Source organism: Tursiops truncatus, chromosome 19 (assembly GCF_011762595.2).
Source record: "Tursiops truncatus isolate mTurTru1 chromosome 19, mTurTru1.mat.Y, whole genome shotgun sequence".
Lineage (NCBI taxonomy): Eukaryota > Metazoa > Chordata > Mammalia > Artiodactyla > Delphinidae > Tursiops > Tursiops truncatus.
Window position 1 is genome coordinate 11,663,485 of NC_047052.1, and position 13,860 is coordinate 11,677,344.

Sequence of the window (13,860 nt, forward strand, 5' to 3'; positions counted from 1 at the left end):
TTTGAATTGAGAGTTAAAGGCAACTCAAATGAGGAAGAAAATTATTACCCAGCTTTAGATCTGATTCACATTAAAGCAAAAGTTATTTCCACACTTTTTAAGATAAGTGCTGAAATGTCCAGAAGCTATGCCTGCTTCCATGATGAACATGTTTTCTTGTTGCACCTTGGGGAAATTGGCTCTTGAATGCACAATGTTCATCAGCTCTCTCATTCTCTGGGCCACCTGCTAATTTGCTATAAGCAACAGAAGTGATGATGATATTTTTGTGTCTTCACCCACTAAATTACTTTCATGCCCCAAATGTCCTAATTGGTATTCTGTTCCTCAAAGCGTCCATAGTTGATTTTCATAAGGAAATGAAAATGTCGGTGGGGTTGTCCGCCTGAGCTCCCCACAGGTAGATGAGTCTTATGACACACCGGCCACCACCTCCGCTCGGAAGTGATGCCGTGCTCAGCATCACTTGATGGGGCTCCTACATTAAGACTTACAAAACTCTCTGTCCGTCCCCGGGCCTGTGAAAGCACCTCTCCTCCGCGGCCTCCGTCCTGCCGCCATGTACTGGTGCCTGGGTGAAGCACTGCTGCTGTGCCATGTCGGGCCCACAGCCCTAGGTTCGGCGGCGGCCAACTCGGCCGCGGCTGCTGGGCCGGGCTCGCGGGCAGCCCGCCGCAGCCGCTGCCGCCCCGCAGCCAGGGCTCACGTCGCCCAGCCGGCGACACTAGAGCGAGGCAGCGGCCGACGGCGAGGACGACCCCAACTTCTTCAAGATGGTGGAGGGCCTTCTTCGACCGCGGCACCAGCATCTTGGAGGACAAGCTGGTGGAGCGAAGCAAAGATCTATGAAGAGAGCATCTTGGAGGCGGACTGTGACATACTGATCCCTGCTGCCAGCGAGAAGCAGCTGACCAAGTCCAATACACCCAGAGTCAAAGTTAAGAAGCTAAGATTATTGCTGAAGGTGCCAACGGACTGACAACTCCAGAAGCTGATAAGATTTTCCTAGAGAAGAACATCATGGTTATTCCAGATCTCTACTTGAATGCTGGAGAAGTGACAGTATCTTTTTGAGTGGCTGAAGAATCTAAATCATGTCGGCTATGGCCGTTAGACCTTCAAATATGAAAGGGATTCTAACTACCACTTGCTCCTGTCTGTTCAAGAGAGTTTGGAAAGGAAATTTGGAAAGCACGGTGGAACTATTCCCATTGTACCCACAGCACAGTTCCAAGACAGGATATTGCATGCCTCTGAGAAAGACATCGTGCAGTCTGGCTTAGCTTACACCATGGAGCGCTCTGCCAGGCAAATCATGTGCACAGCCATGAAGTATAACCTGGGATTGGACCTGAGAACAGCTGCTTAAGTCAGCGCCATCGAGAAAGACTTGAAGGTGTACAATGAAGCTGGTGTGACCTTCACATAGACCGGACGGGACTGTGGCTGACTTCTCCACTACCCTCTTCACCTCTTCATCTGCAGACCTATCACAAGTTTACATGTAACCACAGAAATCTCTCTCTCATGACTTAATAGATAATGGACACCATTCTCAACAAGTCAATCCAAATCAGCCCCTTAAGAAAAAAGTTAGGGGATCATATATAAGCTAATAAGTGATAGTAGAAATAGCTATGTCAGAGAGCCATTTGGGCATTTTGCCTTTAAGTAGTCTTTTCCCTCTGCCTGTGCTGCCTTGTTCCATGGCTGTTTCCCAGCACAGTCAGCTGTAGCCCTGGGAAAGCACCTTTTGTCCAAGAGCAGTCAGTCACTTGCCACTTCAGCTCTGGACAGATCTATCAGGTACTTGGACACATTTAAGAAGCAGGTATATGGCATTTCCAGGAGGTAGCATGGTCCTCAAGTGAGTTATTGGTATTTTAAATCAGCAAAATAACTCAATTTTACAGGTTACAAACAAAAAAACTTTCTCTTCATGCATTTTATTCTTTTAGAATAAAATAAGTACATGCTGCTGTAATAAAATTGCCTTTAATCACTTTATAAGCCTAACCTTGACTCAAGCAGTGAATGCCTGTAAACATAATAAATGAAAAATGCTAGTATTTTTATAACATAAAACAGTATCATTTATAACTTGTCAATTGCATATTGTCATCCAGCAAAAATAAAAAGCCCGGTAGAGAATTAAGTTATCTTCATACCTGCAAACGATGGAGGCTATTTTGTTAAGACTGCCGGAATTTACTAACCACAATTATGACATATAGTCCAAAGAGTGCAGTAACCTCCTTAACATGTTAATTAATTGTCCTCTTTTGAAGATCTATTGTGTTGACTAATTGAACAATAATTCAAGTACAGTGCCCCAGAAAAAAAAAAACTTGGGCTCCCTCTTTGGAGCCTGGCTGGTGATTCTAAGCATTGCCAATGGCCCTGACTCACCCTGAATTTATGTCCTCACTTAGAGGCCTCTTCTTCTGTACACGGCGTCATTCCCAGTGGGCTGGAAACAACCTGGTGTTGTGTTTTGTTTGGAAGTTGCTTGGCCAGGGCCTTTTGAACAGTAGGGTCCCAATGAAGTACTGGATATTATTTATGTAAGAATGAGCTTTTCTTCTGTTAACAATAATATCCTTTCAGAAATTTCTAACTACTTGGTAACTGCATGACTTAACCGGGTGACAAAAGCAGTTATTAAAAAGACTACCAGGAGACCTACAAGATGGCGGAAGAGTAAGACGTGGAGATCACCTACCTGCCCACAAATACATCAGAAATACATCTACACGTGGAACACCTCCTACAGAACACCTACTGAACGCTGACAGAAGACCTCAGACTTTCCAAAAGGCAAAAAAATTCCCCACGTACCTGGGTATAGCAAAAGAAAAAAGAAAAAACAGAGACAAAAGAATAGGGACGGGACGTACACCAGAGGGAGGGAGCCGTGAAGGAGGAAAGGTTTCCACACACTAGGAAGCCCCTTCACAGGTGGAGACTGTGGGCGTCGGGGGGTAGGGGGAGCTTCGGAGCTGCAGAGAAAAGCACAGAAACAGGGGTATGGAGGGCAAAGTGGAGAGATGCCCGCACACAGGATCGGTGCCAAACTGCACTCACCAACACGAGAGGCTTGTATGCTCACCCGCCGGGGTGGGCGGGAGCTAGGAGCTGAGGCTCGGGCTTCGGAAGTCAGATCCCAGGGAGAGCACTGGGGTTCGCTGCGTGAACACAGCCTGAAGGGGGCTAGTGCGCCACGGCTAGCCGGGAGGAAGTCCAGGAAAAAGTCTGGACCTGCCTAAGAGGCAAGAGACCATTGTTTCCAGGTGCGCGAGGAGAGGGGATTCAGAGCACCACCTAAATGAGCTCCAGAGACGGGTGCGAGCCGCGGCTATCAGCACAGACCCCAGAGATGGGCATGAGATGCTAAGGCTGCTTCTGCAGCCACCAAGAAGCCTGTGTGCAAGCACAGGTCACTATACACACCTCCCCTCCCGGGACCCTGTGCAGCCCGCCACTGCCAGGCTCCCATGATCCAGGGACAACTTCCCGGGGAGAACACACGGCACCCCTCAGGCTGCTACAACGTCATGCTGGCCTCTGCCGCCACAGGCTCACCCCGCATTCCGTACCCCTCCCTCCCCCCAGCCTAAGTGGGCAAGAGCCCACTAATTAGCTGCTCCTTTAACCCCGTCCTGAGTGAAGAACAAATGCCCTCAAAGACCTACACACAGAGGCAGGGCCAAATCCAAAGCTGAACCCCAGGAGCTGTGCGAACAAAGAAGAGAAAGGGAAAACTCTCCCAGCAGCCTCAGAAGCAGCAGGTTAAATCTCCACAATCAACTTGATGTTTGTACCCTGCATCTGTGCAATACCTTAAATAGACAATAAATCATCCCAAAATTGAGGCAGTGGACTTTGGGAGCAATGATATATATTGTTTCTTCCTTTTTCTCTTTTTGTGAGTGTGTATGTCTATGCTTCTTTGTGTGATTTTGTCTGTATAACTTTGCTTTTACCATTTGTCCTAGGGTTCTGCCTGCCGGATTGTTTGTTGTTTCTTTTTTTTAGTATACTTTTTAGTGCTTGTTATCATTGGTGGATTTGTTTTTTTTGGTTTGTTTTCTTTCTTTCTTTTTTTATTGCTTTTTAATTTTTTTATTTTTAATAATTATTTTTTATGTTAATAACTTTATTTTATTTTTTCTTTCTTTCTTTCTTTTCTTCTCCCTTTTCTTCTGAGCCATGTGGCGGCCAGGGTCTTGGTGCTCCGACCGGGTGTCAGGCCTGTGCCTCTGAGGTGGGAGAGCCGAGTTCAGGACATTGGTCCCAGAGACTTCCCGGCTCCACGTAATATCAAACAGGAGAAGGTCTCCTAGAAATCTCCATCTCAACACTAAGACCCAGATCCACTCAACGACCAGTAAGCTACAGTGATGGACACCCTATGACAAACAAATAGCAAGACAGGAACACAACCCCACCCATTAGCAGAGAGGCTGCCTAAAATCAAAATAACGTCACAGACACCCCAAAACACACCACTGGACGCGGTCCTGCCCACCAGAAGACACGACCCAGCCTCATCCACCAGAACACAGGCACTAGACACCTCCACCAGGAAGCCTACACAACCCACTGAACCAAACTTAGGCACTGGGGACAGACACCAAAAACAACTGGAAATATGAACCTGCAGCCCGCAAAAAGGAGACCTCAAACACAGTAAGTTAAGCAAAATGAGAAGACAGAGAAACACACAGCAGATGAAGGAGCAAGGTAAAAACCTACCAGATCAAACACATGAAGAAGAAATAGGCAGTCTACTTGAAAAAGAATTCAGAGTAATGATAGTAAAGATGATCCAAAATCTTGGAAATATAATGGAGAAAATACAAGAAACGTTAAACAACGACCTAGAAGAACTAAAGAGCAAACAATGATGAACAACACAAAAAATGAAATTAAAAATTCTCTAGAAGGAATCAATACAAGAATAACTGAGGCAGAAAACGGACAAATGACCTTGAAGATAAAATAGTGGAAATAAGTACTGCAGAGCAGAACGAAGAAAAAAGTTGAACAGAATTGAGGACACTCTCAAAGAGTTCTGGGACAACATTAAAAGCACCAACATTTGAATTATAGGGGTCCCATAAGAAAAAGAGAAAAAGAAAAGGACTGAGAAAATATTTGAGCAGATTATAGTTGAAAATTTCCCTAATATGAGAAAGAAAATAGTTAATCAAATCCAGGAAGCGCAGAGAGTCCCATACAGGATAAATCCAAGGAGAAACATGCCAAGACACATATTAATCAAACTATCAAAAATGAAATACAAACAAAAAATATTAAAAGCAGCAAGGGAAAAGCAACAAATAACATACAAGGGCATCCCCATAGGGTTAACAGCTGATCTTTCAGCAGAAACTCTGCAAGCCAGAAGGGAGTGGCATGACATATTTAAAGTGATGAAAGGGAAAAACCTACAACCAAGATTACTCTACCCAGCAGGGATCTAATTCAGATTCGATGGAGAAATTAAAAGCTTTACAGACAAGCAAAACCTAAGAGAATTCAGCACCACCAAACCAGCTTTACAACACATGCTAAAGGAATTTCTCTATGCAGGAAACACAAGAGAAGGAAAAGACCTACAAAGAGAAACCCAAAACAATTAAGAAAATGGTAATAGTAACATACATATCTATAACTACCTTAAATATAAGTGGATTAAATGCTCCAACCAAAAGAAAGACACTGGCTGAATGGATACAAAAACAAGACCCGTATATATGCTGTCTACAAGAGACCCACTTCAGACCTAGGGACACATACAGACTGAAAGTGAGGGGAAGGAAAAAGATATTCCATGCAAATGGAAATCAAAAGAAAGATGGAGTAGCAATTCTCATATCAGACAAAATAGACTTTGAAATAAAGACTATTACAAGAGACAAAAGAAGAACACTACATAGTGATCAAGGGATCAATCCAAGAAGGTATAACAATTCTAAATATTTATGCACCCAACATAGCAACACCTCAATACATAAGGCAAATGCTAACAGCCATAAAAGGGGAAATCGACAGTAACACAATCATAGTAGGGGACTTTAACAGCCCACCTTCACCAATGGACAGATCATCCAAAATGAAAATAAATAAGGAAACACAAGATTTAAATGATACATTAAACAAGATGGACTTAATTGATATTTATAGGACATTCCATCCAAAAACAACAGAATACACATTTTTCTCAAGTGCTCATGGAACATTCTCCAGGATAGACCATATCTTGGGTCACAAATCAAGCCTTGGCAAATTTAAGAAAATTGAAATCGTATCAGGTATCTTTTCCAACCACAACACTATGAGACTAGATATCAATTACAGGGAAAAATCTGTAAAATATACAAACACATGGAGGCTAAACAATACACTACTTAATAACCAAGAGATCACTGAAGAAATCAAAGCGGAAATCAAAAAATACCTAGAAACAAATGACAATGAAAACACGATGATTCAAAACCTATGGGATGCAGCAAAAGCAGTTCTAAGAGAGAAGTTTATAGCAATACAATCCTACCTTAAGAAACAGGACACATCTCAAATAAACAACCTAACCTTACACCTAAAGCGATTAGAGAAAGAAGAACAAAAAAACCCCAAAGTTAGCAGAAGGAAAGAAATCATAAAGATCAGATCAGAAATAAATGAAAAAGAAATGGAGGAAACGATAGCAAAGATCAATAAAACTAAAAGCTGGTTTTTGAGAAGATAAACAAAATTGATAAACCATTAGCTAGACTGATCAAGAAAAAAGGGGGAAGACTCAAATCAATAGAATTAGAAATGAAAAAGGAGAAGTAACAACTGACACTGCAGAAATACAAAGGATCCTGAGAGATTACTACAAGCAACTCTATGCCAATAAAATGGACAACCTGGAAGAAATGGACAAATTCTTAGAAAAGCACAACCTTCTGAGACTGAACCAGGCAGAAACAGAAAATATAAACAGACCAATCACAAGCACTGAAATTGAGACTGTGATTAAAAATCCTCCAACAAACAAAAGCCCAGGACCAGATGGCTTCTCAGGCGAATTCTATCAAACATTTAGAGAAGAGCTAACACCTGTCCTTCTCAAACTCTTCCAAAACATAGCAGAGGGAGGAACACACCCAAACTCCTTCTAAGAGGCCACCATCACCCTGATACCAAAACCAGAAAAAGACGTCACAAAGAAAGAAAACTAGAGGCCAATATCACTGATGAATATCATTGCAAAAATCCTCAACAAAATACTAGCAAACTGAATCCAACAGCACATGACAAGTATCATACACAATGATCAAGTGGGGTTTATCCCAGAATGCAAGGATTCTTCAATATATGCAAATCAATCAATGTGTTACACCATATTAACAAACTGAAGGATAAACACCATATGATCATCTCAACAGATGAAGAAAAAGTTTTCGACAAAACTCAACACCCATTTATGACAAAAACCCAGAAGAAAGTAGGCATAGAGGGAACATACATACCTCAACATAATAAAGGCCATATATGACACACCCACAGCCAACATTGTTCTCAATGGTGAAAGACTGAAACCACTTCCACTAAGATCAGGAACAAGACAAGATTGCCCACTCTCATCACTATTATTCAATATAGTTTTGGAAGTTTTAGCCACAGCAATCAGACAAGAAAAAGAAAAAAAAGGAATCCATTTTGGAAAAGAAGAAGTACAACAGTCACTGTTTGCAGATGACATACTACACATAAAGAATCCTAAAGATGTTATCTGAAAACTACTAGAGCTAATCATTGAATTTGGTAAAGTAGCAGGATACAAAATTAATGCACAGAAATTCTTGGATTCCTATATACTAATGATGAAAAATCTGATAGAGCAATTAAGGAAACACTCCCATTTACCATGGCAACAAAAAGAATAAAATACTTTGGAATAAACCTACCTAAAGAGACAAAAGACCTGTATGCAGAAAACTATAAGACACTGATGAAAGAAATTAAAGATGATACAAACAGATAGAGAGATATACCATGTTCTTGGATTGGCAGAATCAACCTGTGAAAATGACATACTACTGAAAGCAATCTACAGATTCAATGTAATCCCTATCAAACTACCAATGGCATTTTCCACAGAACTAGAACAAAAAATTTAACAATTTGTATGGAAACACAAAAGACCCCGAATATCCAAAGCAATCTTGAGTAAGAAAAACAGAGCTGGAGGAATCAGGCTTCTGGACTTCAGACTATACTACAAAGCTACAGTAATCAAGACAGTGTGGTACTGGCACAAAAACAGAAATATAGATCAATGGAACAGGATAGAAAGCCCAGTGATAAACCCATGCACATATGGTCACCTTATTTTTGATAAAGGAGGCAAGAATATACAATGGAGAAAAGATAGCCTCTTCAGTAAGTGGTGCTGGGAAAATTGGACAGCTACATGTAAAAGAATGAAATTAGAACACTCCCTAATACCATGCACAAAAATAAACTCAAAATGGATTATAGACCTAAATGTAAGGCCAGACACTATAAAACTCTTGGAGGAAAACATAGGCAGAACACTCTATGACATAAATCACAGGAAGATCCTTTTTGACCCACCTCCTAGAGAAATGGAAACAAAAACAAAATAAACAAATGGGACCTAATGAAACTTAAAAGCTTTTGCACAGGAAAGGAAACCATAAACAAGACAAAAAGACAACCCTCAGAATGGGAGGAAATATTTGCCAACGAAGCAACTGACAAAGGATTAATGTCCAAAATATACAAGCAGCTCCTGCAGCTCAATATCAAAAAAAGAAACAACCCAATCCAAAAATGGGCAGAAGACATTTCTAAATAGACACTTCTCCAAAGAAGATATACAGACTGCCAGGAAACACATGAAAGGATGCTCAACATCACTAATCATTAGAGAAATGCAAATCAAAACTACAATGAGGTATCACCTCACACCAATCAGAATGGCCATCATCAAAAAATCTACAAGCGTAAGTGCTGGATAGGGTGTGGAGAAAAGGGAACCCTCTTGCACTGTTGGTGGGAATATAAATTGATACAGCCACTATGGAGAACAGTATGGAGTTTCCTTAGAAAACTAAAAATAGAACTACCATGTGACCCAGCCCTCCCACTACTGGGCATATACCTTGAGAAAACCATAATTCAAAAACGTCACGTATCGCACTGTTCATTGCAGCTCTATTTATAATAGCGAGGACATGGAAGCACTTAAGTGTCCATCGACAGATGAATGGATAAAGAAGATGTAGCACATATATACAATGGAATATTACTAAGCCATAAAAAGAAACGAAATTGAGTTATTTGTACTGAGGTGGATGGACCCAGAGTCTGTCATACAGAGTGAAGTAAGTCAGAAAGAGAAAAACGAATACCGTATGCTAACACATATACATGGAATCCAAAAAAAAAAGGTTCTGACGAACCTAGGGGCAGGACAGGAATAACGATGCAGACGTAGAGAATGGACTTGAGGACACGGGGACAGGGAAGGGTAAGCTGGGATGAAGTGAGAGAGTGGCATTGACATATATACTCTACCAAATGTAAAACATATAGCTAGTGGGAAGCAGCCGCATAGCACAGGGAGATCAGCTGGGTGCTTTGTGACCACCTAGAGGGGTGGGATAGGGAGGGTGGGAGGGAGACTCAAGAGGGAGGAGATTTAGGGATATATGTATACATATAGCTGATTCACTTTGTTATAATGCAGAAACTAACACACCACTGTAAAGCAAGTATACGCCAATAAAGATGTTTAAAAAATAAAATAAAATACATCTGTTTTAGGTAAAAAAAAAAAAAAAAGACTACCTTTTCCAAAAAAAAACGACTTACCATACCCAATTTAATTTGATTAGCTATCCTTCTGACAACTTGTTAGCCGTCTCTTTCCTTACCACCCCCCCCACATGAAAGACCTTTTACAAAGTATCTTATAAATAAATAAATTTGACAATCTATAGCATATGATTTGTCATTCTTATGATACTGACAAAAGCAACCGGATTTGAAGATGAAGTTTTGGGCATGAGGAGTGGGAGGAAGGAATGAAAAAGAATGTTTAAGAATGCAGACAAACACGTGCACACAGCGCAGGTCAGCTCGGTTGTGCCCGCCACATGGGCACTGGTTCATATGCTGATTTAGCCAGTGAGGAAAATCTCCTTTAAACCAAGTGGGAAATTATAGTTACCAAATGAATAATTTCTTCTTCAGCATATATATGTTTCATTGCTCTGTTTCCATCATTGCACGGGTCACTTCTGACCTGAGAGCTCTTCACAATTCTTGATTTCATTAGTGTAAAAAAATATGCTCCCTAAGCACTGACTGGCAGAAAGATCAACTGCATGAACCAAGCAGAGTATCTCCAGGAGCCCCTGAGCTGCTATGCTATGAACTGGCTCTGCAGACGGCTAATGCTTTGTTGGGAGATCTTTCAACATGAAACCCATTTGATGCATCAGCTTAGAAGAAGTGGGGCATGTGCACACTCTAGAAGGGTGAAATGCTAAGGTCTTTCCCTCTGAAGAGGCCAGTGGCCACGCCAGGTTCACATTACGTAAGGACATAGCTTCTTCACAAGCTCCGATGGCCTCCACAGCCCATGCTGATTCTCCAGGTTTAAAGCCGGGACATTCTGCGTTATGTATAACAAACTGAGGACTCTGCCTTACCTGCATTCCCTGCTTCTTCTATACTACTTATTAAAGTATTTTGTGATCCATGATGAGTCTGTGTTCAATGACTGATTACCCAAATGTTTATGAGCGTCTATTACAGAGAACAACTGATGACAGGTGGCAGAATTTAAAGGAGAAACAACATAGTCATTGCCTGGCCTCTGAGCTAAATATCCTGCAAGGGAGACAGGTACATTAAATAAGAAATTATGGTAACAGTTCATAAGAACTGTGCTAAGAATTTGAAGGGACTGTAACATGTACCAAGATCACCTCATCTAGTCAAGGAGGACCAGAAAATATATTTGATAAATACTAGTTGGGCATCATTAAACGAATAAGACGACATTTAGGCTGGTGCCTGAGAGATGATTTGGACTTGGTTCAGTGGAAAGGTGACAATGTAGAAGAATGGAGATCAAGACAGGCAGAGGGATGAGTAAGGGAGAGAGTAAGGTGTCTGAGGAACTGAAAGAAGGCCAGGACAGCTGTCACGGGGGATGTGCCTGGGGGAGTGATCAAAGGTGGTGCTGGAGAGGGAGGCCATGAGAGGTCTCCCAAGCCAAGTTAAGAAAACTGAAATGTGTCTTTATGGATCCTGATGATCACAGTACTCATAAGGTGCCTACTAAATAAGAGTAGACCTGCTTTTGTACTACTAAAAACAGCAAATTTATAAATTTCTGAGCACTAAATGAAGGTGTCCTGTGAAAATGCATAGCACACAGAAGGTACTCAATAAATGTTTAATGACTCTGCAACTGAATGACTTTGCCAAATAGAAATTATAACTTCATCCATTTGTAATGGTTTTGTACTGCACATATGTGCAAACTTCCTTATTTATCATCTTAGCAAATAATATTTTATCTTTAAAAATAATTCTTTAACGTTTGGCAGAAGTTTAATTTCAAAAAACTTAAAGGCACTGAAATAGATGATTGCATATCTCCATTGCAGTGAGAAATAATTATAAGCACCTTGAATGGGAGCACTATAAATAAAAATAACTCATCAGATTGCTTTTACAACCTGAGCAACGCAGAGTAATTAAACCAAGAAATTAAATTCTGTAAAATTAAAAATTCAATTCTATACATCAGATTTAGCAATGATTTTCAAGGAACTGATAGATCTCACAGCTGGTTTGGTTAAATTGTAGTCGATGACTAGTGTGTTTGCTATTTCAAACACTGTCTTCCATAAGCAAATTCACAACTTAAATTTTCAAGTCAACTTGATTTGAATAATCCATATAGTTTAAAAATGTGTGTGTGTGTATGTGTGTGTGTGTGTGTGTGTGTATGTGTGTGTGTGTGTGTGTGTGTGTTTCTGGCAAAGGCTTTACAAGAGTGGTTTTCATTAAAGCCATCTCATAGTATGATTTGTATTGTGAAATAGTCTTCATAGTTACAGAAATACAGGCTATTGCTGATGACAAATTATTCATCCTAGTCTACTTAAAAATGTTATGGTTAAACCATTATAGACTATGAAACACATATAGAGTATTTTTCTATGTGTACATGTAGAACATGAACAGAAATACAGAGGAGTTATGAATTGACTATAATTATCTATGAGAAAATCATAACATTCTTCATAGTATTCCAGGTATTCTGTGAAATATTTTCTTACAGATTTCTTATCATACATCAATAATCAATCCATATTATTTTCTATATATGAATGAACGCTTCAGTGATTTTAGTCCCTTCTCCATGTCTCAGTGTATCTTGAAGAACACACGTTATTTTTTTCAGTATTTTTAAAAAGAGCTAAAAACTGCTGAAAATGTTAGTTTTTGAAAATGCATATACATATGCAGGCACACAGTTTATTTCTAAGAATAAAATGAGAAGGATTATCTTCCCTCCTCCACTTCCCTTCCAATTAAAAGAGACAGACCTCTGTCACATGGAAGGCTGGGAGCTAAGAAAGGAAGAGGCTCTTTGTCTACAGCTATACCCTGTTGGAACTTGCTCCTTCTTCCCCTGGTACCTTCCAAAGAGTAAAGACTAGAGGAGCTAGAAAGTAAAATCTTCTTATTGCTTCTCGCCCTTATATCTTACGCTATCCTTCTGGGTGCCATTAACTCCTGTCCGCATTTCTATAAATGGTCCCTTAACAAATTCTCCTCAATCACCCCATTTGTGTTCCCTCTGCTCCTTGTGAGAACCTTGGCAGATACAGTAACTGATACAAGAAGTGTCCCAGGAAAGAAACTTTCACATGAGATCCTGAAATGTGTTGCTCGTATTTTTGAGGGATACTCAAAAAGCCACTTTGCTGTGGGACATTGGTACAATGTTAGGCCACAGGATGAGATGGCATCATGATTATTCAGATTTTTCCTGGTGATGACATGAATGAGATGCAAGTGGAAGGCAAGATGTGAGAGATCATGTAGCTGCTACCATGGAATTAGTAACAATCATGAAAATGGGGTTACCTGGCTGCTTCTGAGAGCTGATATATACGGATTAAAAATATAAAATGAAAACCTATTTAGAAAACAAGTAGAAAATCAGAAAGTCTTGATGGCAGCTTTGAAGGAACACCTCATCTCCTATTGTCTTGGGTTGGACATGACTGAACACCAAGTACAGCCCAGGATATGATTTTAAGTGTTGAAGAGTGACATCCATCTCCCATCATCCCTGACTTATAGAATCACTTATCCATTACCATTTCATCCCATACAACGTTGCCTCAGACCAGGGGAACAACTTTTACAACAAAGGAAGTTCAACAATCGGCTTGCTCCCATGTAAATCACCCGGCTTATCACACGATTCAGTCTCCGAAGCCAGTTGAGGGAGAATGCTTTGCAAGGTCAAGTGCATCACAACACAATATGCTATTTCCTGACAGACTGTGCAGGAATCTATGGGTCCAAAACCAAAAGATGGAGGTAGGAGTGTCACTGTTATGCTAAGAAATGCACTTAATGAAGTCTTCTTTTCTTTGTCTGGCAACACTGTGATTGAAGGAGTTTGAAAGTCGTAGTGTCCAAGGGAACAATGTTTACACCAAAGAATGTAGAGTTAAATGATGCGGCAAGTCTCTGGCCATTTTGAGGTACCCAGGTGCTGGACAATCAGGGTGAGAAGGGAGC

At 40.7% G+C, this 13,860-nt stretch overlaps 1 pseudogene; it reads left to right on the forward strand.

Moving 5' to 3' along the window:
• The first annotated feature begins 559 nt into the window (after nt 1–559).
• LOC101338256 (glutamate dehydrogenase 1, mitochondrial-like) lies at nt 560–1,539 on the forward strand (annotated as a pseudogene).
• Nucleotides 1,540–13,860: the final 12,321 nt, after the last annotated feature.